The 4,471-nt window shown below is 48.3% G+C and overlaps 1 protein-coding gene across 2 annotated transcripts in view; it reads right to left on the bottom strand.

Annotated features, from left to right (window-relative positions):
• PRKCA (protein kinase C alpha) overlaps positions 1–4,471 on the bottom strand; it is a 372,776-nt gene that overhangs the window by 210,439 nt on the left and 157,866 nt on the right. The gene's annotated exons all lie outside the window — the stretch shown is intronic.

The following is a 4,471-nucleotide window of genomic DNA, read 5'->3' as shown; positions in this document are numbered from 1 at the left end:
AAGAGCTATTTCTAAACGCGGACCCTCTCACAAAATCCTGGACGCAGGGCAGGGCTGCTGGGCAGAGCCCCGAGCTGCATTCTGAGGGTGCACACCTGCAAGCCGCAATTCTGCACCAACTCAAAGCGCCCTCGCAACGTGAGGTGAGGCGTGCGCTGCTCGTCCTGGCCCGGCCGCGGCTCCACATGCCCGCACCCAGCTGTGAGGCCGGGCGCTGGGGACCCTCGGCGCCAGCGAGCGAACCGGCCAACCTCTCGCGTCCGCGTCTTTGCAAGGCTTCCCTCATCTTCTCCCCTCGGGCGCACGGGCTTGCGCTTAAAGTCTCAGGAATCATGGCTTTCGTGTGTAGATATGCTGGGAGGGAATTCCTGGCCAGAGAACACTGCTCGTCCAGAGCGGGTGGGGAGGCTGGGAGACTGGCCCGAGGGGTTTTTTGTGGGGCGGGAGGAGGGTCCTTCCACTGAACCCAGAAGCCTCTTCTCAAGGTTCCCTATGTATATATGTTAATCCCAGACTCCTAATCTCCCACCCATCCCCTTTGGTAACCTTAAGTTTGTGAGTCTATTTCTGTTTCATAAACAAGTTCATTTCTATCATTTTTTTTTCTTTTTTCGGTACGTGAGCCTCTCACAGTTGTGGCCTCTCCCGCCGCGGAGCAGAGGCTCCGGACGCGCAGGCTCAGCGGCCACGGCTCACGGGCCCAGCCGCTCCGCGGCACCTGGGATCCTCCCGGACCGGGGCACAGACCCGTGTCCCCTGCATCGGCAGGCGGACTCTCAACCACTGCGCCACCAGAGAAGCCCCAAAAGAATGTTTAACTCCCTTCGCGTCTGGTTCCTGTAATCCGGGCACCACTAGGTTATTTTTCAGTATTTTCCGTTCCTTTCCTGTTGAAGGTGGCAGAGCAGGTACAGTCTCTGTGGATGTCCCGAGATTTGTGGCTTCCTTCGCCCCCACTGTGGATGCTCTGGGGTCCACTGAGCCCAGTGAAGACGGTATTAAGGTGCACAGACACTGCGGTTTGGAAAAAGCTTGAATTTCTTTAATTTTCAGGGAACAAACGCTTGGGGTAGTTTTAAATTAGATTTCCCTGTTCCTGATCCTTCCATCCTTTGACCTGGTCTTTTTCATCCCCATCAGCGCTCTTCTAAACATCCGAACAGAACTTTCAATGATGAAACCAGGTAGCAGGTTGTCAACGTGCTCCGCTGACCACAGGACCAGGCCAGGGACCCCTCTCCCTTTCCCTTCACAACCAACACCCTGGAAAGAATCAGCCACAAACCTACCAGATATTCCGGGGCAAGAGAACGCTGCCCCAGCTCATTTAATTTTCTTTAATATGCCTCAGTCTCTACATCTAAAAAATAAAGTTAACCTAGAAAAATCTCTACTACCCCTTCCAGCTCTATAATCGCATGATTCTGAAGTGTATTCCCCACCCTCAGCTCAGCCTCATGTCCTGACACCTTCATGCTCTTCCAACTGCTTCCCTGGTGAGTTCAGTCTGGGAAGCTTTTGCAGGTTTGTTCGATAAGTAAATTCGTCCCGCACACAGACGGAAGTCACATCGCACGCCCTGGCTCCAGAAAGCCGCAATCACAGTCTCTGGATGCCAAGGACCAAAAGGCAAAAGTTCCCCTTGGAAAAGAACGCACAATCCTTTTTGATCAGACAGGCAGGACTGGCCCATTGTTCTGTACCTTTTTAATAGCTCACCCACTTCTTTTTCTCTCAGATTCAAAAAAAGCTCATCTCGTAACTTAAATTTTGAATATATTACAATGGGAGGCAAGTCAACACACACAAAGACGAGCGGGGGCAGAACTCAGGGGACTCGGCAGATCACAGGGGAACCTTCTGATACGCTTCACAGCGAAAAGCTCTTTGCTAACGCTCTGCACCTGGCCCCAGGCTGGGAGGAGGGTGGCCACAGCCATCAGCCAAAACAGGATAAAATTCTGAGCCGGTTGTTTGTTCTTTTGTTACTGAGCTGCATGAGCTGCCTGTCAATTTTGGAGATTAATCCTTTGTCAGTTACTTCATTTGCAAATATTTTCTCCCATTCTGAGGGTTGTCTTTTCATCTTGTTTATGGTTTCCTTTGCTGTGCAAAAGCTTTGAAGCTTCATTAGGTCCCATTTGTTTATTTTTGTTTTTATTTCCATTTCTCTAGGAGGTGGGTCAGAAAGAATCTTGCTGTGATGTATGTCATAGAGTGTTCTGCCTATGTTTTCCTCTAAGAGTTTGATAGTGTCTGGCCTTATATTTAGGTCTTTAATCCATTCTGAGCTTATTTTTGTGTGTGGTGTTAGGGAGTGTTCTAATCTGATACTTTTACATGTACCTGTCCAGTTTTCCCAGCACCACTTATTGAAGAGGCTGTCTTTTCTCCACTGTATATTCTTGTCTCCTTTATCAAAGATAAGGTGACCACATGTGTGTGGGTTTATCTTTGGGCTTTCTATCCTGGTTCCATTGATCTATATTTCTGTTTTTGTGCCAGTACCATACTGTCTTGATTACTGTAGCTTTGTAGTAGAGTCTGAAGTCAATGGGCAGAAGACCTAAATAGACATTTCTCCAAAGAAGATATACCGATTGCCAACAAACACATGAAAGAATGCTCAACATCATTAATCATTAGAGAAATGCAAATCAAAACTACAATGAGATATCATCTCACACTGGTCAGAATGGCCATCATCAAAAAATCTAGAGGGCTTCCCTGGTGGCGCAGTGCTTGAGAGTCCGCCTGCCGATGCAGGAGACGCGGGTTCATGCCCTGTTTCGGGAAGATCCCACATGCCGCGGAGCGGCTGGGCCCGTGAGCCATGGCCGCTGAGCCTGCGCGTCCGGAGCCTGTGCTCCGCAAATGGGAGAGGCCACGGCAGTGAGAGGCCCGCATAACGCAAGGAAAAAAAAAAAAAATCTAGAAACAATAAATGCTGGAGAGGGTGTGGAAAAAAGGGAACACTCTTGCACTGCTGGTGGGAATGTAAATTGATACAGCCACTATGGAAAACAGTATGGAGGTTCCTTAAAAAACTACAAATAGAACTACCATACGACCCAGCAATCTCACTACTGGGCATATACCCTGAGAAAACCGTAATTCAGAAAGAGTCATGTGGGCTTCCCTGATGGAGCAGTGGTTGAGAGTCCGCCTGCCTGGGAATGTGAATTGGTTCAGCCACTATGGAGAACAGTATGGAGGTTCCTTAAAAAACTACAAATAGAACTACCATATGACCCAGCAATCCCACTACTTGGTATATACCCTGAGGAAACCAGAATTCAGAAAGAGTCATGTACCAAAATGTTCATTGCAGCTCTATTTACAATAGCCAGGACATGGAAGCAACCTAAGTGTCCATCATCAGATGAATGGATAAAGAAGATGTGGCACATATATACAATGGAGTATTACTCAGCCATAAAAAGAAACGAAACTGAATTATTTGTAGTGAGGTGGATAGACCTAGAGTCTGTCATACAGAGTGAAGTAAGTCAGAAAGAGAAAAACAAATACCGTATGCTAACACATATATATGGAATCTAAGAAAGAAAGAAAAGAAAATGTCATGAAGAACGTAGGGGCAAGACGGGAATAAAGACACAGACCTACTAGAGAATGGACTTGAGGATATGGGGAGGGGGAAGGGTAAGCTGTGACAAGGTGAGAGAGTGGCATGGACATACATACACTACCAAACGTAAGGTAGACAGCTAGTGGGAAGCAGCCGCATAGCACAGGGAGATCGGCTCGGTGCTCTGTGACCGCCTGGAGGGGTGGGATAGGGAGGGTGGGAGGGAGGGAGACGCAAGAGGGAAGAGACATGGGAATACATGTGTATGTATAACTGATTCACTGTGTTATAAAGCAGAAACTAACACACCACTGTAAAGCAATTATACTCCAATAAAGATGTTTAAAAAAAAAAAAATTCTGAGCGGGAAAGGAGCTGCTGAAGATAATTAACAGGCATAAAGAAGCACCAACCAAGGCTCCCCAAGATGAGCAAGTCCGTCCTGTGTGAACCCGGATGTGTGTCACCATCTACGCAGAATAGTAGGAGCCAACAGAGGATTCAGAGCAAGATCACAGATGCGATCAGAGCTGTGGCCAACAGGCCCTTTCGGGCATCGTGAACTTGGCCTCTCACCCGGCTGGTCTCTCCCGGCCCCCTTTCCTGCCTTCCCCTCCCACCCGATCTGCAGGATGGGGCTCCTCAGAGCTCTCTCCTGGCCTCTAACTTCATTTCTTCTACCTCTGTAATCTCCCTCAAGCCAAGATGATCCACTCGGAATGCCTCAGAAAAACGGAAACCAAAAAACCAAAAAGAACCAACCAGAACAATCAGAACAAGCACCAAAGGTAGGAATCACTTGGAGCAAATCGTTTAAGTATTACTGGCCAAAGAGGTGCAGCACACGCCATCCAGAAATGCCTACTCTCTCGGGCCTACCCT

This window comes from Lipotes vexillifer, unplaced genomic scaffold (assembly GCF_000442215.2).
Source record: "Lipotes vexillifer unplaced genomic scaffold, Lipotes_vexillifer_v1.1 scaffold664, whole genome shotgun sequence".
NCBI lineage: Eukaryota > Metazoa > Chordata > Mammalia > Artiodactyla > Lipotidae > Lipotes > Lipotes vexillifer.
The sequence above is the reverse complement of the archived record's forward strand: the minus strand, read 5'-3'. Positions and strand labels throughout refer to the sequence as shown.